Source organism: Benincasa hispida, chromosome 11, assembly GCF_027475165.1.
Source record: "Benincasa hispida cultivar pf3 chromosome 11, pf3_genome.v1.1, whole genome shotgun sequence".
NCBI classification, from domain to species: Eukaryota; Viridiplantae; Streptophyta; class Magnoliopsida; order Cucurbitales; family Cucurbitaceae; genus Benincasa; species Benincasa hispida.
Genome location: NC_143488.1, coordinates 48,739,058 through 48,762,918, shown reverse-complemented (window position 1 = coordinate 48,762,918; position 23,861 = coordinate 48,739,058). Strand labels below are relative to the sequence as shown.

Here is a 23,861-nt window from a genome sequence, read left to right as displayed (position 1 = left end):
TTTTATCTTTGCCCTAATTTTCTCCTGTATCATCTTCCGCAGTGATATGATTGTTGTTGGCCACTTTCCCCTCCACATTTCTGATTATGCGGACTGGCTTTAACAGCTCATATCCGAGTCCCGCCCTCAACGTGGGTATAACGTGTCCCTCTTGCAAAAGTTTCTTTTGGGTTAGTGAGAGTCGGGGTTGCTCGTAAATCTTCAAACTTTTGAACTCAGTGTGAGTTGTGAAGTCGTAGCCCACCTTCGCCAATAGCTTGTAAGCTTTAAGATCGAATCTGTCTTCAGTTCGCCTCTCAGGCAGCTTTAGCCTTGTCACTTCCGCCTCCGACTTGTGGACTTCCTGCTTGAGGGGTATGACGAAACTCTCCTTTAGAATTTCTATGTCGTCGGCCACAGACCTTTTGAGCATTCCGTAAAAGGTGACTCACTCTTTTTCCATCTCGACAAAGGGACATAACGCAGAATCAGAGGTTTTGAGGCTTTCTCGCCCCTCACCACAGGTGTTTCTCCAACGTCGAGGGACATTCTATTCTCCTTTTGGCTGGAGGCTCGTACTTTGCTACCTGTCCTTTTCTCTGTGTCTACTAGCGACCTTGACCGGGATCCACCGGCTTTCTTTGTCAGCAATATCTCTATCGGAATAGTCTCACCAGAATTTTCGCTCTTTAGGTAAAACTTTGCATTTGCAAAGTGAGACTTCGCTTTAGAAAATGGATTAGAATCTGTTCGACCTTCTTAATCCCGTCTTGGTAAAACTTAAAACACTGATGTAGTGTCGATGTAATCACACCATTCCCATGAATCCAAGGTGTCCCAATAGCATTTTGTAAGTGGTCTTTGAGTCTATCACATGAAATAGTGCGTCGGCCTTCAGATCGCCAATGAGGAGCTCCAAGCGTATCATGCCTATCGCCCTTTAGCTGCCTTGATTGAAACCCTGAATTACTAATTTGCTGTTTGATAGTTCTTCCATGAGTATACTCAACTATTTCATAGTCGTCTTAGGCATTATATTGACGGCGGATCCGTTGACGATGAGGATTCGACCCACTCTTTATTCTCGAATGTATCTAGAGACGTACAAAGGCCTATTATGCAATTTGGATCCCAGTAGCAGATCTTCGTCTGAGAAGCCTATGGATGTGCAACACGAGGCATAAGCACGTGCTGTGGGGGTCGATGCACCAGAGGCATTGGATTCTAACAGCGATTCAATAAGGGTCGTCTTAGCTTCTCGCGAGAGTGAAAGCAAGTCGTATATGTTGAATAGTGACGAACTCTTTGGTTCTCTTGTCGACTTTAATGGACCTGGAATGGTATGCTCTTCCTCCCTGATACTAACAGCATGACATGCGACAACCTTTGGTATCTCCTCTGAACCCCAATTGCAAAAGTCGTTCGGGAGGAAATCTACTAAGGTTACCTGTCATTTGGGATGGGGAACATTCTCGTCTCTCCCATCAATAGCCTTGGGCCTTTGAGCCTTTTTTCTACCCTTCCCTTTTTGTGCCTTGCTCCCTCCCTTATAGATTCTATGAGAGCGTAGCTCTTTCTGGGTAAAGTTCAGTCTTTCCTTCTTACGACGCGCCACAAGGATCCAACCTCCGTTATCGTCATCATCAGTGCACTCCCTTCCATTTTGAGGATCTGTAGTTTGGACCTCCTGCAGAAACCGCACTACCACATGTACGAAGGTCCCAAACTGGAACGAACTCTCCCTTTCTTCATAAAATATGATTCGTGTCGCTACGCTTGGAGTTACCGTTACCGCAGCATGATTTTTTTGGACCACCTCGTCTAGATCTACTCTATTTTCCTCTCACGAGCCAATTTGAGGATCAATTCCTTCTAAACAAAATATTTTTCGACCGGGTGGCTAATGACCCTGTGATACTTGCAGTAGTTAGGATCATCCACCTTGCCGGTCTGTTCCAATCGTTTACATTCTGGCAGCTGGATAAGTTGGTTCTCTAGTAGTTGTTCAAGCATATCTACCACGTCAGAGTCGGGGAATGGGTAAACTTTTTCCTGTCGTTCCTTCAGGGTTGGGCGACGTCTTTCACCTTCTTCGTCTTTCTTTTCTATCTTCTTTTCTTTCCCGTTTGAGGAGAACTTCAATGGGGTTATATTAACGACCATTGATTCTTTTGTGGCGCCCTTCACAATTTTCTCGGCACCCTTCACCTCTTTCTTATCTCTCCTCGGTTCGTGGCTCAGAAAGTCCCTCGTTCCTCTGTTGGCGATACTTAGCTCCATGTCGTGAGCGCGGGTTGCCAATTCTTCAAAGGTTCGAGGCTTTATCCCCTGTAGGATATAGAGGAGTTCCCAATGCATACCCTGCATGCACATTTCTACAGCACACAATTCGGTGAGTCGATCTTTGCAATCCAGACACAGAGCTCTCCATCGGTTGATATAGTCGACGACTGGCTCCCTTTTCTGTTGTTTGGTGTTCGTCAGCTCCAAGCTGTTAATCACCTCAGGCTCTAAGTCCGTGTACCAGTAAAAAACATTCCCTTTCAGGGTTCTGACGAACTGTTTGACTAGTAGGTTCTCCCCTTGTTCCCATATTTTTGCATGTTTCTACGAAGTGGGTGATGTGTTTCTTTGGGTTGCCCTTTCTGCTGAATTGTTGGAACTTTGGGGGTTGATACCCTGTAGGCATTCTCAGATTGTCGATCCTCTGGGTGTATGACTTGGAATACATGAAGGAAGTTTGAGCAGGCCCTCCATATTGAGCTCTTATAGAGGTCATGATCATGTCTTGCAGTTGTTGGACCGACAGAGAGGCCACCGAGGCTGACTGTTGCAATTGGTTTTCTTGTAGCACGGTTTTCCCCTTGTCAGTTGCTTTGACCATGGGTGCTTGGCTTGATTCAGCAGCCTCTCGAGACTACATTTGTTCTTTCAGGGCAGCGATCTCAGAGTCTCGTTCCTCGACGGCTTTCATTAGAAAATTAATCTTCCTTTCCATTTCTGCCATGGCCGCTTCTACCATCACATCCGCATCATGATAGAAATCACATATGGTGGTGAATCTCTTTTCAGCATACTGGATGTGGAAGTAAAGTTTTCAAACAAGAGGTTTTCCTTGATGACAACCCCACTTTGTGGGGATTCCATCATTTGCCTCAAGATGTTGTGGGCAATGAGGGAGCTCTGCTCTTGCTCCTGCGTGACTTTTCTTGAGCGGTCGCGGGTGACAGGTCCCCTGTACGAGCCGTTTGCGGAGGAAGCTTTGGATGACATCTTCTTAGGTGCCATTTCGTTTGTTTGGATGCTGAGAGAGAGATGAGAGGTAGAGATGTCCCACTGGGCATGCCAATTTATTCGCACGAGATTTCAAGAGAAATTTATTTCATGGAACTTGAACTTATTTCATGTTGAACTTTGTTTTTGTATTAATTTTGTAGAAAGTGAGTACAATCTCTAATACATAATATTTTGATGCTCTTAAAATAACCTATAGTCTTTAAACTGGTTGATATTCTTGAATGATCGGCCTTTGGGCTCGTTAACTTTCTTTGATGATCGACTTTTGGGCTTGATGATCTTCTTGGACGATCGGCCTTTGGGCTTGTTGATCTTTTTAGATGATCGGTCTTTGGGCTTGTTGATCTTCTTGGATGATCAGCCTTCGGGCTTGTTGATCTTTTTGGAGGATTAGTGTTCGTACGAGACTTCCGAAGAAACTTGTTTCGTGGAGTTGAAGTTGAGTTAGTGTTGATGTTGAAGTTGATTTGATGTGATGTGGTTCAATCTCTAATACTTGATCCTTTGATTCTCTCTCAGTTGGGTGAATGTGCTTGACTTGAAGAAGAAAAGCACCGAACGTTCTTGAAGTAGAAGTCTTGGAAGCTTGAAGTAGAAGTCTTGGAAGAGTCTTTGTGTCTTCAAGGATCTTCTGTCTTATAGGAGTGCAGCTTCAGAAGTCTTGGGAGTCTTCTGCTTGTTGATGAATTCTCTTTGGGCTCTCTGAATGTAGAAAATGCTACCTTACAAATGAAGAGAACTTCTCTATTTATAGAGTTCTCAGGTGGACTTCGTGGGCTTGGTTGGTCCATGGGCCTAGCCCTTAGGCCCAATTAGTTGGTTTTGGGCTTGATCTAAAATTTGAGTCCAATTCAACTCTTTTTTTTTTCTTTTTTTTTTGTAGTTTAGACTTTAAACCCAAATAATAATATCAAATTGAGCCAATTTAATCTCATCTGATTCAACCGTATGACGTCATCGAAACTTGTCTTCAATTCAATTTGGGACATGTGTCAACTTCTAATTGGACCCAAATTTAATGATTTAGAAATTCATCATTAATTTAGCAAACGACGTGGTTACTTGTGATTGGTCCAAAATTTTATCCTTCAACAGCTACGAACTAGACATGGGTAAAACAAGGATTTGAAAATTCATGGTCATGTGCATTTCATGTGAGTTGTCATAAATCTTATTATTTGTCAGTTTTGCAATTTTTGAAAACCAAACCCTAAAATCTTCCATACTCTCCAATTTCCAAGAAAAAAATGTTGACATGTGTTATAGGTGATTTTGGACCAAAGGATATAATTGACGTTTAGGAATTGTAAAGTCAAGAAGAACCGTGATATGGGTTGAAAGTATTAACTAAAGACCAAAATGGGCTTAGAAAAGAGTTGGCTAGAAACATTAGGGGCCTAGACCAAAATACATAGGTCTTATGAATATTATAATAAATAGATGTTCATAGCTTAGTGTCCCAAAAGTAATGTGTTACTCTTTATGTTATCCACGTAACTCCACATCTCATTTGTCACTTTGTCTATAAACAGTGGCATTTGGTGGATCTTAAAATTACACACACATTGGACAAATTCCATAAAAATTAGAAAAGTGGGGAAATTTGAGAATTTTCTCATTTCTCATTTTGTTTTATTTATATATTATATATATATTTATTTAATATTATATTATATTTTATTACCATCTGTATTTCCGTTGTGCTCCCCAAATTCATGGTATTAAAGTCTTTTTCCTTAAATTTTTAACACATTACATTAGCAATTTCCATGTCATTACTAGAAAATATTATGATGCAATCATTCAAATAGCGGAAGTTTGAAATTCATGTGCTACGGAACTAACAAGGAATTTGAAAATTTCAGTTTCTTATATTGGATAAGATTAACATATCCACAAATAGCAAAAGTGAATTTCGAAAGATATTCGCTTTTTTATTTTCCTTTTCATAAATTTGAAAAGTATTCTAATAGTTTGGCTTACGTGAAATATATTTTACATTACTTTTTTCTCCCAAATATTCTGCACCATTAGATTTTTTGGGTTAAAATACCATTTCAATATCTATAATTTGAGATTTGTTGAATTTTGGTCTATATTCTTTCAATGGTTTATTTTTATTTGATTTACCTTCGATAAATTTTATATTTAGTCCCTCAAATTTAATTTTGACCAAAACTTATTAAATAATAATAATAATAACTTTCATTCAAGAAAATACAAAATGTGAATATGTTTTTAAATTTTATAATGAAAATGCTAATTGAAAATAAAAAGTTTCTTTCTTTAAAGAAAAATCATAAAAAACTAACGGCCGAGACTAAATTAAAAAATTTAAGATTTATTAAGAGTACAATGTCTCAAATTAGACAAATAAAATACATGACTAAAACTAAATAAGCTTTGAAGTAAAATGACCAAAATGGTGTTTTAAAGTCGCTCGTGTCCAAAGTCCAACAAATTCAAGCCCGCTGAGAAATTTTGGGCCAAAGTAGATATTGAGCCCAACCCCAACCCAAGAGCAATTGTGTCAAGCCCATGTAAAGCCAATAGAAACTTTATAAATAGAGATCTTACCACTTTATTTTTGGGAGGTTAGATCTATACAGCCATAGCTCTCAAGTTTAAGATCTACAAAGTTCTGAAGATTCAAAGGCTATAAAGCAATTTGAAGAACACAACTATTTGGATTGGGTAGTCCGAATTATTTAGATTGTCGGGTTATTTGAACACCCCTAAAAAATATGAGGTAATTAAAAAGTACAAAGATTTATAAAACTGACATATTTCACATGCAATATTTTACAAATGCCCTAAATTTTAATTATATTTCATAACTAGATTTTCAGATTCTTTTGGACAATTTTAACCTTATATTACACTCTCTGGTATTAAATGTGTTGGGGTTGATGCCTTAAATCTCATGCTTTTGTAGTTTGTTATTGTATTTGTACAAACAATTTATTTATCTAATAAAATAAGAGATATTTTATTCAACATTTAGTTGCATTAACACACAAAAACCAAATAACATAAAATCCAAGGTTTATTGTATTGTTTATTGATACTTTACTTTCTCACTTGCCTTTTATTGTATTTTGATACATTCCACTTGCTTGGATAGTGGGAGATTGGTGGGATTAATGTCTTAAATCTAGTATATTTTGTGGTTTGTAGTTTTGTTAACACAAATTATTTATTTAATAAAATCAAAGGTGTTTTATTTGACATTTATACAGGATTAATTCAATCCAATAAACTAAGATTCAAGGTTATATGATATCACTTGAATAGTATAGGGTTGACATACAAGTGGTCCATGTTCAAGTAATAACCTAAAAGATCTGCAGTAAATGGATGAAAGTTGGATGCCTTATTCTGGTAACACTACGGATACGATCTACTTTGTAATTGTTGTTGGGAATGTCCTAAACCTCGCAGTTCGTGTTAAACATTCTATTTATCAATAATAAATTGCTGATTTTGCATTCTATTATGAAAATCCAATAAACATATCCCTGGGTATAGTCTGAATACTGTAACTTTATGTAGTGACATAAACAAGATCAAGTTAACAGTATATAGCCTAAATGGTCTAATAAGTATATGAATGAAATTAGGTATTTCATCCTGGTAACACTATTGGATGCGACCCACTTTGTAGATGTTACAAAGAGTTGTAAAGTGCTACAAACGATGTGATCCATAGATCATTCATGTTGAGACATGTGAGTAGGGACATCCTATACAATGAGTTTGCATATAGACTGGACCACAAAAATAGTCACTTTTCTTTATAACGATCGTTTACTATTAAAACTGACTATTTCATTTATAAAATAACCTAGGTTAACTCGATCTTAATCTTGAGCTAGCTATGAACTCCTGTTTGTTCGGGATTATCCTTTGATCTACAAACGTTGAAAGTAGTCCAACAACACTGCTCAATAAGCCTCTCATTTTGAAGATAAGACCAGATGAATGGCTGAGGACATAGCCCTGCAAGATGGAATTCACTCTTACCCGATTTGGGGTTAGCAAATAGGTTGTTCCCTTAAGTACTGATTTCAGGTCTTGAACAATCGGGGCCCCACCTTCTCATGATAAAGAAAGGATTTGATTCATAGGGATTATGAATTAGAATTGTTTATAAGAGGGTCAGTGGGAATTTAAGGAGCAAGATGTATTCACAGGGGTAAAACAGTTATCTTGACCCAGCCGTGATTACGAACAACCTGTGAAGGATCGACTTACTGATTATGGTTATATAAAGTGGACATAATATATCTATAGTGAGGGGAGTTCAACAATGGGCTATAGTGAAGTGTCCCATTAGTTAACGAATGGGGGTTAGATCGGTCTAATGAGTTTAGCTGACTAATCTCGGATCGTTGGAGCCCATGATTTGTAGGTTTGCGAGGTCCCCCTACCATCTCGTAAATAGTTAAGCTTTAGAGTAGCTTGAGAAATTAATTTGGAACGTTCAAATTAAAATTAAACGAAATAGGATAATATATATTTAAATATGATTTAAATATATGAAGATGGTTTTGTGCAAAAAATTAATTTAATATTTGATATTAAATTAATTAGTATTATTTAAAAATTAATTTATGAAATTAATTTTATAAAATTAAATTTTCAGTTTTAAAATCAAAATGAATTTTCAAATTAAGTTTTGATTTTGAAATAAAATTGAAAAATTGGAAAAACATGAAAAAATGGAAAATCAAGATTTTTCACTACTATCTTCTTCATGCTCACACAAAATCCATTTCCTCTTCTTCATTAACTCCAAGCTTGAGCTTCAAGTCATGCAACATTCTTCTTTGCATGTTCACCTGCAATAAATAAAGAAGATTGGAGTGAATTTGAGGCATGCATTTACTAGAAAGTTTAGAGAAAATTTCGGGTTGAAGAAGAGTTCTTCAAAGAAAGTGGTGTAGTGAGCTTTTCTCTGTTATTCCATTGCTTCAAGTTGTTCTTGAGTCCCATAACTCGGTCTAAATCTCCAAGAGGATAGTTGGAAATATTTTGAGGTGGTTCAAGGTGATCTTTGGAGAAGACTGCTGCTGTTTGATCAAGATCTTGAAGAGTTCTTCAAAGGTATGCTCTAAAACCCTCTTATTTAGATGAGCATGCTTTAGTTTCTTCTAAAATTAGTGAATTTGAATGCTTATTGATCCTTGTTACTTCCGCTGCATGTTATTATACTCTTACAATAAGTTCTTCCGCTGCTTTCGGTCCAACCTCAAAATCTCGCTAAGGTACATGATCGTGTAACACTGAAGGCAATCGTCTAACACTATCTCCTTGTCCTTTGTTCTCCATAGAAACTGGGGATAAAAAATAGCTGAGGTACACGATCGCTTAGTGTCTTCTGTCTATCGCATAGTGCAATCGTTTAGCTCTCGGGTAAAACTACACGATCGCTTAACACCATCACCTAGTGCTTCATGTCATCATTTAGTGTCCACCACAGCTACACGATCGCTTAGTTCCATCGCATAGAACTTCATCGCATTGTTTAGCTCTGCAGCTACATGATCGTTTAGTTCCATCGCATAGAATATCATCACGTCGAAGCTACACGATCGCTTATTTCTATCGCATAGAATGTCATCGCATCGTTTAGCTTGCGCCGCTACTACATGATCGTGTAGTTCCATCGTATAGCACCTCCAACCTATCGTTTAGTTCCCACGCAAAGCTAAACGATCACATAGTGCTATCATATAGCATTTTAACGCATCATTTAGCTTCCGGGTGCACGATCATCTAGCATCCAACATCACAACGATCAACGCCCATAGCTATATGATGGTCTAACTTTTTCTTCACATCGTGTAACGCCTGAAACTAGATGATCGTTTAGCTACGAATTGTAAGAGTATGGTGACACTACGAATATGGCCATATTGTACTCTTACAATAACATGTGGCTTGTTATTATACTCTTACAATCGTTTTGCCCCCATGATCAGATCATTTATAGCTTTATAATAACATATGGCATCACACCCTCTCCTGGCACGAGAGGGGTTCAATTATAGTTAGACTAGAACTTATTGTTCATTAGAGAGATCACTGGTATTTAATAAGTTAGATATAACCACGAGGGCAAAACAGTAATTTTGACTTAGCTAAACTTACGAGCAATTTGTGAAGGATCAACAAACTGTTGACTGGTTATATCTAATGGATACAGAAATATATTTATAGTGCGAAGAGTGCAGTTGTTGGTCTTTAGTGGAGCGACTGACAGTTAATGAAAGTTGATTAATTTAATTAAAGAGTTTAATTAATGAATCAAGTACTATTGAAGCTTCGAACTATAAGTCCATAAGGTGCCCTCGTTAGTTCAATTGGGATTAATGAGAATCAAATTAATTTGGATTAATTTAAATTGTTCAAATTAATAAAGAGAATTAATTATATAAGATATAATTAATATAAAATTAATTATGAGACATAACTAATATAATATGTATGATACATTATAATATAAAGTTTTATTTGAGAGAAAATAAATATTTGAATATGATTCAAATATTAATTATATGAATTTGATTCATATAAAAACTATAGGTTAAAATTAATACGAATTTGATTCAGATTAAATACTATAGGTTAAGTGAGAGAATATTAAAATATAGGTTATATTATATGTGATATAGTATACACTATAGGTTATATGTTATATTAGATGTAACATATGGTTTTAATATATATATATATAAAATATTTTTTTAAAAAAACAGTTTTTTTAATTAAATATTTCAGTTATTAGATAACTCTCGCCCTCCCCCCTCTCATTATTCTCTCATTGTTTTAACGTATTAAAGTAGGACTTACAAAGATTTTTTCATTTCTTCTTGCGGTCTCATATAACACATAACATAATTTTTTTCTAGGTGTGGAATGCTCTCTCATAATTAAATATTTCAGTTATTAGATAACTCTCCCCTCCCCCTCTCCCATTATTCTCTCATTGTCTTAACATGTCCAAATTAATCTTGAAGCCCACAAAACTCTCAAAGATTCTCTACCCCTAGAAAATAACAAGGTTTCTACGTGGTCGTGTCTGGAGTTTGAGTACTGTGTTTTTGGGTGTTTGTGAGTTCGAAGAGTTCACAAGTTCGAGAGGAACGTGAAGAATTTTGGTCTTTAAGGGTAAATGATCTATTTATCTCTTCTTCCTCTTCAATTTTTGTGTAAATGCATGTTTAATTAAAAACAAACGTTTATGTTTCTGTCCTCTGTTTGTTCATATGTTTTATAAAATAAAATTGGGACATCGATGCTTCAGCTGCAGATAGTCATATACCTCTTTCAATTGGTATCAAAGTGTGACTGGGTCCCAATTTTGATATTCAAATATTATTCAGAGTAATGGTGGGTTTATGATTCTATATTGATGAATGTTGAATAGATTTTTCACATTTTTCACATTATTTAGTGTCGCGCTACGAGTTGAAGGATGCCAGTGTTGCAATGCTCGCAGAGAGTATTGCGACGCTCTGAAAGTGAGGCGTGCACCAACGGTTTGTGGCTACCCAGCGGTTTAAGCGGTAGTTTTCTTGTTTTCTTGTTTTCTTAGTTATTATTTGTAATAATTATTTAATTTTATTGTGTTTTGATAAATTAAATTAATATAAATGTTATATTAATTTAATTAATGTTTAGGACATCAATCCCAGTCCAAATTGTTGCTTTTAATTATGCATGAGATGTATGGTTATAATTTTTATTATTATATATTTCATAGTATATGTCATATAGAAAAATCCCACAATAGGATAAACATTTGTTCCTGCATCATTTTCATATAAATGTTATACTATAAGGTTACAAGATTTATTAAGCGCTCATGCATCATATTGTATAAATGTTATTAAGTATGAATGCATGCATAAATAAGATTTTCATGCATCATTTATATTATAAATGTTATAATATATAGTTTAGATGTATGGATATATGTTGTTTATTTTTCCATAACCTTAGTATATAATTATTATGTATATAAAGTAATGAAAAAGGGATTGTATGATGCATGACACCACTTAAATAAATTATAATTTTTGTAATTTTTTAAAGTATGTCATTAGATGTATGTATAGGTTCTAATTGCAAGGGATTGCATGATGCATGACCACCACCTTAGTAAATTATAATTATTGTAATTTTTTTAAAGTATGTCATTAGATGCATATATAGGTTTTAATTGTTTCATTTAATCTTTATAATAGTTATAAAGTAAATGAAATTAGAATTAAAATCTATAATAAAGAGTTGCATGCTAACATAGGTTAAATCTTTTTTAAATAGTTTAAAATTGATTTCACATTAGACTTATGTTTAATAAATTTCTAATATGATTAGAAATTGGTTTAATCTTTTAATTTAGTTTAATAGGATTAAGTTGGATTTGAATAAAAGAATATATTTATAATAAATGTATCTATAGGGGACCTTTGTCTTAGGGCAGTTTTGTCTAGGCTGGGGAATTTAAGCTGATAGAAACGGAATATCCCCCACCTAAGAACTGATCTAGAAGGTGAATTAGATAGATTTGTTACAAGCATGAAATGAATTATTAAAGTTAGTTAAAGTGTTTAATGAACAATAATCAACATTGTTAAACTATCCAACGCCAATGTTACATTGGACAAAGTTAACAAACACTCAGTAAAGTTATTAGCCGAATTTTTCTAAGTTAATCAAGCTTAGGTAAAACAATAAGTGGGAGAAATATGGGGTATACGATACTTCATTTTTCCTTTCACGTTTCTCCTTAAACGTTCACAAGGTGAGACCTATCCTCGGCCTCAAGACATATTGCTTTTGTCCCCCTACGGATGATGTTTGCATATGTTAATAACAAGGTGAATGGAGAAAATGTCTATAGTGATGGAACACGAGACATACGCAGCAGAATAAGGATCTAATTACACTCTAATTTCTTCTAAATAAAATAAAATTAGCATGCAAAAGTTAAAAAAAAAAACAGTAAACTAAAAGGGATAGTGTACAACCTTTGTAGATCCCGAAAAAAGCTTTTTCTCGCTGAATCTCGACCCGAACTCTATCGAACCACCACTAGAGTTTTCTTGCTATTCTCTGGACTCAGAACCGGGTTGTGGGATCTGGTGAATGAAGCAATGAAAAGAGAAGCAAGGGAGGTTCAAGATTAATGTGAGAAAAAAGAGAATTTTGGTGAGAAATTTGGAAACCAAAAATAGAAAATTTAGCTTACTAAAAGAAGAAGAGAAGAAGAAATTTTTTTTATAAAACCCCCTTTTATAAAACAATTACATGCATCTAATGCATGTAAAAGCTCACCAAAAAATCAACACCTCACAAAGCACTAAATCAAAGTGGGCTATGTGTCATTCTATAATATTTACACATAGTCCACTCAAGTTAATAGGATTATCCAACAAATTGTTGGATAATCCCACTAACTCTAGTCAAGGGCAAAATGGTCTTTTTCCATTTGGTCAAAGTCAAATTTTGACTTTCCCTAGCAAAAAAGTCAACCCTTTGACTTTTTACAGTTTTGACCCTCTTGACTAATTTTGACCTCCCGAATATGAATCTGCATTCATATTTTCAAAATTCAAATCACATTTGAATATAGAGCGCCATAAAAAAATGATAGCGATATCGTATATACTTGTCGGTTTTACTCTCTTTTCCTAATTCGAACAATTCGAATTAATCCAACATACTGTTTTAAGTTTAATCCATATGAGCTAGCAGGGGGGGCCTAAGGGACCTACAGATCATGGGCTCCAACAATCCGAGATTAACCGATAAAACTCTTTAACCTAATTAATCAACATTTGTTAACTAACGGGTCATTCCAGTAAAGTCCATAGTTGCACTCCTCTCTTGTCCATCTGATATAACCATTGAAGGATCTCATACCAAGAGTTCAAAGAGCGGGTTTAGATCGCTCCGATTTCACAGTGACCGAAAACATAAACAGTATACAGTTATGCATATAAAACTCATTATCGACATGCTCAGAATACAATAAAACAACAGGGAAAGGGTTCATACCAGAGGAAGACTATCTTTGTATAAGTGAACCCACAGTAGCGAAAAACTCCTACTGATCTACCAGCACCCGACGAGTATGTCGACTACAATAACACGATCCGAACACACATGAAAAATGTCGCAAGGACGACACCACCACAAGAGAAACCCGAGTATTCTCGGAGTAAAAAACCCAAAGAGTGGGTTCTGGTGAGTTTGGTAGAGGACGTAGGAGAACACATCGTGTAGACGATAAGCAAGTGGGAGATAAAACTCTGCTATCGTATAGCAGAAGTGCTTATCGTATAGAAGAGCTACATGATCGTGTAGGATTTGCTGAACGATCGTGTAGCTAAATCGGCTACTATATGATCGTTTAGAGAAGCTATCCGATCTTCTAGGTGACAGTGTGCGATCGTTTAGGCATGAGGTATACGACCGTTTAGACGGAGAACGCTATTGCATAGGCTCTTAAGCAATCGTTTTGAATCACCAACACACGCTTCACGAATTCTTTTGGGTGATTGATCGACTATACAAAAATGAAAACATTTTTTATTTTAACCCATTGGTTACCATAACCAACGTTGCCCATTAACCCACGTTCAAACGTGGAAAAAATGATTAATTAATCAATTAATTAATTAATTAAGAAATATAATCATGTTATATTTATATCCTATAGTTTGATATCATATATCTACTATAGTATTTTCTCCCCTACTTTATATAAATCATATTTATATCTAATTTTCTCCAAAATAATGTATTTCATATATTTAGCCAATTATATCATATATAATTAACCACTCCAATTATATCATATATAATTGAACTTCCTCTTGTCAATTTGAACATTTCAAATTAACCTAAACATTGGTTCTCGACTTTATCCAAGCTACCCAGGTGACCTAATGGACTTGTGGCTCGAAGCTCGAACGATACGTGCATAGCTGACTAAACTCTTTAGTCACGAGGTTCACCATCCGTTAACTGTCAGTGATTTCACTAAAGACCAACAGCTAAACTCTTCTTACCACAGATATATTTCTGTGTCCATCGAATATAACCAATCATGAGTACGATGACCCTTTACAGATGCTCGTAAGTACAACTGGGCCAATTTACCGTTTTACCCCTGTAGTTACATCTCATTCCTTAAGTACCACTGATTCCTCTAATGAACAATACAACATAGTCCAACTATGTGTGAACACCTCTCGGGCTAGGAGAAGGTGTGTGGCACTACATTGTTCAAGCCCCAGAATCAGCCCTTAAGGGAGTCATCTATCTACTTACCCCTGCCTTGGGGAAGGGGTGATTTCCATCTTGTGTAGTTGAGTTTCTAGCTCCCAAATCAGACGAATCCCCAAAATGATAGGTTTGAATCGGTGAACTGGCCACTCGCACACATACAAATCAAAGGACCGCCCTCAATGGAAGGAGTTCCTAACTCACTCAGGATTGAGGTCATGTTACCTATGGTCATCCTAGTGAAGTGAAGTCTCTATCATGAATGGTGTTATATAACGAGACGTTAACACTTCGTGGTCAGGTCTTATACAAACTCTTTGTATAGGATGCCCCCGCTCGCATGTCCCCAACACGAATGATCAGGATCAGATCATCTATGGCAAGTCACAATACTTGTGACCATTTCACAAAGCGGGCCGCGTCGGTAGTATTACCAGGATAAGGTTTCCCTCCTATATCCATATATTACAGACCATTTTGGTTCTCACTCAAGACATGATCCACTTGTATGTCATCACATACATGCTTGAGTTACATACAGATAACTAGGGATTTTATGTTTATTGGTTTGTGGTAAAGCAAATAAAACAAATAACCGAGCAAAACAACAAGATGTGAAGTAAATATCATATATTAACAATCACAGGTGTTTGTATTTACTGTTTACAAACTACAGGACACGAGACTTTAGGGCATCAACCCCAATAACCATAACCAGTAAGTCAATCTTTCACAGGTTCTTCGTGGTCTTAGCTGGGTCAAATTACTGTTTTACCCCTGAGAACACTTCTTGTTCCTTTAGTCCCACTGAACCTCTAAAGAACAATGATTTATGGTCCAACCAACAAATTGAGTCCCTCTCAACTTAGTGAGAGGGTGAGGCTTCTTGATCTAATTCTGAAGTCAGCACTTAAGCGAACAACCTATCTACTACCACTAGAGACTGGTAGGAGTGAAGTCTGTCTTGCACCCTATGTACCCAGCTATTTACCCGATCTTACCCTTGAAATGGGAGGCTTATTGAGCCAGCGCTGTTGAGCTGCTCTCACCCATGAAGATCTTAGGATAATCTCGAATAAACAGGAGTTCATAGTTAGCTCAGGATTGAGATCGAGTTACCTAGGTCATCAAATTTGAATTAGGCAGTTTTATACAGTAAACAGTGTTATAAAGCAAAAGTGACTAAGTTGTGGTCCAGTCTTATACAAACTCTTTGCATAGAAGGCCCCCACTCACATATCTCTATATGAACGATTCAGGATCACATCCTTTATACTAACTACAAAGTAGGCCGCATCCATAGTGTCCCTAGAATAAGGCGCCCAACCTTATCTCTATACCATAGACCATTTTAGGCTATATATTCGAACTTGATCCATGCTTTATGTCATCACATAAAGTTCAAGTCTACATTAAATAGCCTCAGGACCTTAGTTTATTGGATTCAAGATTACAATTTCAATAATAATTTTATCGAAAAAAACAAAATAGAATATGTTTATCAATTTACAAATGACGAGTTTTAGGACATAAAATCCAACATATAGTAAGTGGGAAAGGAAAGAATGTCAACACACCGGTCTCCTTCATTAGTTTGTAGTAAACTTTCATGCTTGACCTCGAGACACCTTTGTTTGTGTCCCCCTATGGATGGTATTTACATGATTTTTCACTCAAACTTCATAAACGGATAGGATTTCTTTAGTTTTTGCCTCATTCGATTTTTCTCTTCGGTTGGCTCATTAAGGTGGAACCCTGGAATCTTACGAGAAAATGTTAAGTAAGTTAACAATTTCTGGACCAAACAATGGTGACTAATAATCATAGGAATAAATGTTATTCTGGTGTACTTATGAGTTGAGATTGTCTCAATTCAGTGAAAGGGTAACTAATCACCCTACAGTGCCTTTTACTCTACCCCACAGAAGCATCATTGTAAAATAGATGTCATATGGGGTATATTAGATTTTTGCAAAATTGATTGGTTGTTTAATTGAGTAATGCGTTTAATAACAAATATAAATAAATTGTATGGTTTCAACAGTTTCATAATGATGAGTGTTACTTTAAACCTGTTTTCTATTGATAAATTAAACAACAGTAACTATACAAGCTAGAAAAATCTATTGATATTGTACTCATTATCGATGACTTGCGATTTGTCCTGTTTAAGGAATGTCCTCAAGTCCCAGCTGCCAATGTAGCCCAAAAAGTTTAAGAAGCATATGAGCGATGGATCAAGGCGAATGAAAAGGCCTGGGCATATATCTTGGTCAGCTATTCTGAAGTTTTGGCCAAGAGCATGAGCCCATACTCACGGATTGTGAGATCACAAAGTTCTTAAGAGGAATGTTTAGACAACCATCCACACAACTCAAGCATGATGCTCCCAAGTACATCTTCAATGCTCGGATGAAAGAAGTGACATATGTTTGTGAACATGTTTTGAACATGATGATCCACTTTAACGTGGTGGAGATGAACGGATCTGTCATCAATGAGGCTAGTTAGGTTAGCTTCATCTTGGAAACTTTATCTGAAAGTTTCCTTCAGTTCCATAACAACGATGTCATGAACAAGCTTAATTAAAACCTGACCACTCTGCTCAATGAGCTGCATACTTACCAGTCCTTCATGTCCTTCATGAAAGTCAAGCAATAGAAGGGTGAGGCAAATGTTGTCTCTTCCTCCAAAAGGTTCTACAAAGGTTTGGCCTCTGAAACGAAGGCTGCACCTTCTTCCTCTGGCACCAAAAAGTGGAAAAGGAAAAGGGGGGTCAGGGGAAAGATGACCCTATTGCTGCCTAAAAGGGCAAGAAAGCCAAGGCTGCAAAGCAAATTTGTTTCTATTGCAACCAAGAAGAACACTGGAAGAAGAATTGTCCCAAATATTTGGCAAAAAAGAAGGTCAAACAAGGTAAATATGATTTACTAAATTGGTAGGTTTATTGAGTTGACAATCTGGCCACTCTCACTCATATAAATCAAATAACAGCCTTCATAAGTAGGAGTTCATAACTCATTCAGGATTCAGGTCATGCCACTTATGGTTATCTTAGTGAAATGTAAGTATTTATTATTAGGCATTATATAATGAGACTAATAATTTCGTGGTTTGGTTTTCTATAAACTCTTTGTATAGGATACCCTCGCTCACATGTCTCCACATGAATGATCAGGATCAAATCATTTGTAACGCTTTACAACACTTGTAACACCTATAAAGCGGGCCTTATCCGTAGTGTCACCAGGATAAGGTACCCAATCTTATCCATCTACTACATACTGTTTAGGTTATTATTTAAACAAGATCCACCTGCATGTCTCTACATATTTGTTTAAATTACATAAAATAACCTAGGATCTTTAGTTTATTGGATTGAGTGTATGCTTATAAAATAACAATTATTTTATTAATAACAACTTGTTTATACAATGTTTACAAACTACGAGAATACAAGAGCTTTATCTTAACATATTCTTCATTTCAGGGAATTAGTTCCTGGCAACAACTGGAGACTAGTGAGATAACGATGCAAGTTGAAACTGGGCATGTCGCCTCAGCTGTAGCAGTGGGAGGACTTCATTATGTTTACATAAATAATATCTTTTGTTAGACAATGTATATGCAGTCCTTGATTTAAAAATGAATTTGATTTCTGTAAAGTGTTTGCTAGAACAATCATATACTTTAAATTTTATTGTGGATAAAGCGTTTATTTACAAAAATGGTGTTGAAATTTTTTTTGCAAACTTAGAGAGTAACCTATATATGCTAAGGCCATTAGCATCTAAGGCCCTCCTTAATACTGAATTGTTCAAAACTGTTGTAACTCAAAACAAAAGACAAAAAGTTTTTCCTAAAGAAAATTCTCTACTTTGGCACCTAAGATTAGGTCATATAAATCTTAGTAGGATTAAAAGGTTGGTAAATGATGTACTTCTAAGTGAGTTAGAAAAAATTTCTCTACCATTACGAGTCATGCCTTAAAGGCAAAATTAATAAGAGACCTTTTACTGGAAAATTTTACAGAGCCAAAGAACCCCTAAAACTTATACATTCAAACCGTTGTGGTTCTATGAATGTTAAGGCAATAGGAGGGTTTGAATATTTCATCACCTTCACAGATGATTATTCAAGGTATGGGTATGTTTACTTAATGCAACATAAGTCTAAAGCTCTTGAAAAGTTCAAGGAGTACAAGACTGATGTTGAAAATGCACTAAGTAAAACAATAAAGACACTTTGATCTTATCGAGGTGGAGAGTATATGGATTTAAAATTCCAGGACTATTTGATAGAACATGGAATTGTATCCCAACTCTTAGCACCTGGTACACTTCAGTAAAACTATGTATCAGAAAGGAGCAATCAGACCTTGTTGGACATGGTTCAGTTTATAATGAGTTATGCTCACTTACTTGATTCATTTTGGGGTTATGTAGTATAGACTGCAGCCAATATTTTGGATTATGTTTTGTCCAAGAGTGTTTCTAAAACATCTTTAAAATTATGGAATGATCGTAAAGGTAGTTTATGCCATTTCAGAATCTGGGGTTGCCCAACACACATTCTTGAGGCTAATCCTAAGAAAATGGAATCGCGTTCAAAATTATGCCTATTTATAGGATACCCCAAAAGAACGAGAGGTGGTTACTTCTACGATCCTAAAGATAATAAAATATTTGTGTCAACAAATGTTACTTTTTTAGAAGAGGACCACATTAGGGAGTACAAACGCACAGTAAGATAATATTAAATGAATTTTCTAGCGAAACTACTGAACCTTCAACAAGAGTTGTTGAAGAGTCTAGTACATTAACAAGAGTTATTGATGTCGGTTCATCTAGTAGATCTCATCTACTTCAATTGTTGAGAGAACCTCGACGTAGTGGGAGGGTTGCATGCCCGCCTATTCATTATATGCGTTTAACAAAAATCCTAACCATCATATTTGATGGCAACGTTAAGGATCCATTGTCAAATAAACAAGCAATAGGGGATGTTGACAAAGATGAATGAATCAAAGTTATGGATCTCGAAATGGAGTCTAAGTACTTTAATTCAGTTAAGGATCTTGTAGATCAACCTGGTGGATAAAACCTATAGGCTGCAAATGAATCTACAAGAGAAAGAATGGGTGCAAATGATAAGGTATAAACTTTCAAGGCTAGACTAGTGGCAAACGGTTATACCCAGGTTGAGAGAGTTGACTATGAAGGGACTTTCACACTTGTTTCCGTGTTAAAGTCTATCCGGATACTCTTATTCATTGTCGCATATTATGATTATGAGATTTGAAAAATGGATGTCAAGACTCCCTTTCTGAATGACAATCTTGAGGAGATCATCTTTATGTAGCAATTAGAAGGATTCATAACAAGGTTTGCAAACTCAATCGGTCCATTTATGGATTGAAACAAGTTTCTTGATCTCAGAATATAAGGTTTGATACTATGATCAAATCTTATGACTTTGATCAAAATGTTGATGAACCTCGTATATACAAGAAAATCATCAACAGTTCAGTAGCTTTCTTAATGTTATATGTGAAAGAATCGAATTCCCGCAGAAGCGTTTGAAAATCTTGCATTTAGACATTCGTTTTTATGGAAACAAAAACAATAAATAAAATATGCATTTGTAGAATTTAGCATTCAAACAAAACTATAAGTATGCTATAAAAGAGGAAGAATAGAAGAAATCAAAACTCACCCTTGTTGATTCTTATAGCTTTCCTCTTCCACCATTATCAATGATCTCGAGATTCTGCAATGAAGAAGGACACCACCAACAAAGTTATCTTACTATTCTCTAGGATTCCAAAGAACTTGGTGAAGAAACCATTAAAGGTCATTCAGCGGAAAGGGGATCGGACCCAAAAACCCAAATTTAAAGAAAATTTAATTTTACAGAGAAACATACATAAATGTTATGTCATGCAATTAATATAAAAGTAAAGCATACTCAATAATTAAGAAGAGAATAGGGAATAGAAGACTTACCCTTGATGAACGTTTTCTTCAAGTACCCTCTTCTCTATAAAAAAAACGAACTTGCAAATCTTAATTTTCAAATGGCCACCACCAAAATGGTTTTCCCTATATTCTCTAGGATGAGAATCAAGGAGTGAGTAGACTCTGACCATTTGGTGAAGGAAATAATTAATTGAGAGAGGAAGAAGAATGAGTAATAGGGAGAGTTTGGAAAAAATTACAGAACTGTTCTCCCAACCCTTGGATGGAGAAGATGGTCAATTGATTCAATCCCCTATTTCCATTAATGTAGTAGAGAGAAAAAGGGAGAGGGAGTTACAACTCCCTCCCTAAAAATATTTTTCAAAAATTAAAATTAATAAATAAAATAATTTTAATAAAAAACTTTAATATATATTTAACTACTTTATCATATAATATATATTAAACTATATGTTATATCAAATATAACATATAACCTATAGTTTAATTCTCTCAACGACGATATTTAATATAAATTCCATTTATATCAAATTTAATTATATGAATCCAATTCACATAATTATTATTTGAATCATATTCAAATATTTAATTTTTCTCAAATAAATTTTATGTTATAATGTATCAAATACATTATAGTAATTATATCATATATAATTAAATTAAAATCATTATATCACATATAATAAATAGTTAATTTGAACAATTCAAATTAATCAAAAAATGATTAATACTCTATTGAACTAAAGAGATGATATCTTAGACCTGTATCTTGAAGCTCCAATGGTATGTGAATAATTAATTAAACTCTTTTATTAAATTATCCATCATCAGTTAACTGTCGGTCACTCCACTAAAGATCAACAACTGCACTCTTCGCACTACAGATATATTTCTATGTCCATTGGATATAACCAATCAATAGTACGATAACCCTTCACAAATTGTTCATAAGTACAGTTAGGCCAAAATTACCATTTTGCCCCTGTAGTTACATCTAACTCCTTAAGTATCATTGATCCCTCTAGTGAACAATAAATCATAGTTCAAATATGACCAAACCTCTCTGGGCCAGGAGAGGGTATGGTGCGACATTGGTCAAGCCCCAAAATCAACCTTTAAGGGAGCAATTTATCTACTTTTCCTACCTTGGGGAATGAATGAATTTTGTTTTGTGTAGCTATGTTCCTAGCTCTCCAATCAGACGAATCCCCAATATGGTAGGCTTGTTGAGTCGGTGATCTGGCCACTCTCACCCATACAAATCAAAGGACCACCTTCATAAGGCAAGAGTTCACAACTCACATAGGATTCAGGTCATGTTACCTGTGGTCATCCTGGTGAAATGTAAGTCTCTATTATGAACGACGTTATATAATGAGATTAAACATCGTGGTCCGGTCTTATACAAACTCATTTGTATATAATACCCCCATTCACATGTCTCCACATGAATGATTAGGATCAAATGATTTGTAGCACTTTACAACAATTAAAACATCTACAAAGCTGATCGTACTCGTATTGTCACAAGGATAAGGTATCAAACCTTATCCATCTACTACATACCATTTAGGTTATCACTTAAACATGATCCACCTTATGTCTCTATATACATGTTTAAGCTATAAGATAACCTTGGATGTTAGTTTATTAGTTTATGGATTAATGCAACTAAATGTCAAATAAAACATCAACCCCAACACTTGGAAGAGTGATTTCCAAAAACTTTTGAGGAAAAAAAAGTAGAGAATTTTTAGAGAGAATGTAGACTTAGAGGCTAGGTTTTTTATGTAATAAAAACCTCTTACCCTAAAGGGCTATAAGGATATATTTATTTGGAGAAGGGTTAACCCCTTCTTCAAGTATTTTCCTTTATACCCTTAGTGCTAATTAATTAAATAACCCTTATTTAATTAATTGACACATTAATTAAATGATCATATATTAAACCCTATTTAATATATATTTAATTAATTATCATAAATATCATATATTTATACTAACCTCCAATCTCCATTATTTCTTAATCAATTAATTAACCATTAATTAATAAATTAAATCATATTTAATATGGAGTTAAATAACATATAAATATCACATATTTATATGTATACATATCTTTATGAATCCAATTCATATAAATCTAATATTTGAATCTTATTCAAATATATCTCTCTTACATAATTTGGATTATAGATCATATCTATTCTTAATTATTTTATATTAATCTGATTAATATAAAATTCTCTTATTTGATTTGAAAATTTTAAATCATTCCTCATTACTATCCTTTAGTGAGCTAACAAAGGGGCCTTATAGACCTACAGATTAGAAGCTTCAATGATATGAGATTAATTGCTTAAACTCTTTTAATCCAATTAATCAATATTCATTAACTACCGATCACTCCACTAAAGACCAATAGTTGCACTTTTCGCATTATAGATATATTTCATTGTCCATGGATATAACCAATTAACAGAGCGATAACCCTTCACAAATGCTCATAACTACAACTAGGTCATAATACTGTTTTACCCCTACAGTTACATTTAATTTCTTAAGTACCACTTATTCCTCTAATGAACAAATAGTTTATAGTCCAACTATAAACTAACACCTCTCGGATCAATGAGTGATTGAGGCCTCATTGTTCAAGACCCAGATATAGCTATTAAGGGAGTAATTTATCTACTTTTTCAATGAATAGAAAAGAGTAAATTTCATCTTGTATAGCGGTGTTCCTAGTTCCCTAATCAGAAAAATTTCCAAAATGGTAGGCTTATTGAGTCAGCTATCATGGCCACTCTCACTCATACAGATCAAAGAACTGTCGTCATAAACAAGAGTTCACAACTCACACAGGATGAAGGTCAAGTCTCCTGTGGTCATCTTATTGAAATGTTAGTTTCTTGGTCTATGTATAAACTCCTTCATACAAGATACCCTCACATACATATCTTTACATGAACAATATGGTTCATATTCTTTGTAATACTTACATCTCATGTAATAATTACAATGTGGGTCGTTTTCGTAGTGTTACCAAGATAAGGCACCCAACCTTCATCCATTTACTGCAGACTTTTTAGGTTATTACTTGAACATGAACCACCTGTATGTCAACCATATACTGTGTAAGTGACATCGTATAACCTTGGATCTTAGTTTATTAGATTGAATTAATACTATCTAAATGTCAAATAAAATACCTATGATTTTATTAGATAAATAATTTATGTTAACAAAACTACAAACCACGCGATACACCAGATTTAGGACATCAATAGATGAACTACATGCTTG

At 35.1% G+C, this 23,861-nt stretch overlaps 2 pseudogenes; both read right to left on the bottom strand.

Moving 5' to 3' along the window:
• Positions 1 to 13: 13 nt before the first annotated feature.
• LOC150032701 (uncharacterized) lies at positions 14 to 1,433 on the bottom strand (annotated as a pseudogene).
• Positions 1,430 to 2,259, bottom strand: LOC150032700 (uncharacterized; annotated as a pseudogene).
• Between the last annotated feature and the right edge of the window lie 21,602 nt (positions 2,260 to 23,861).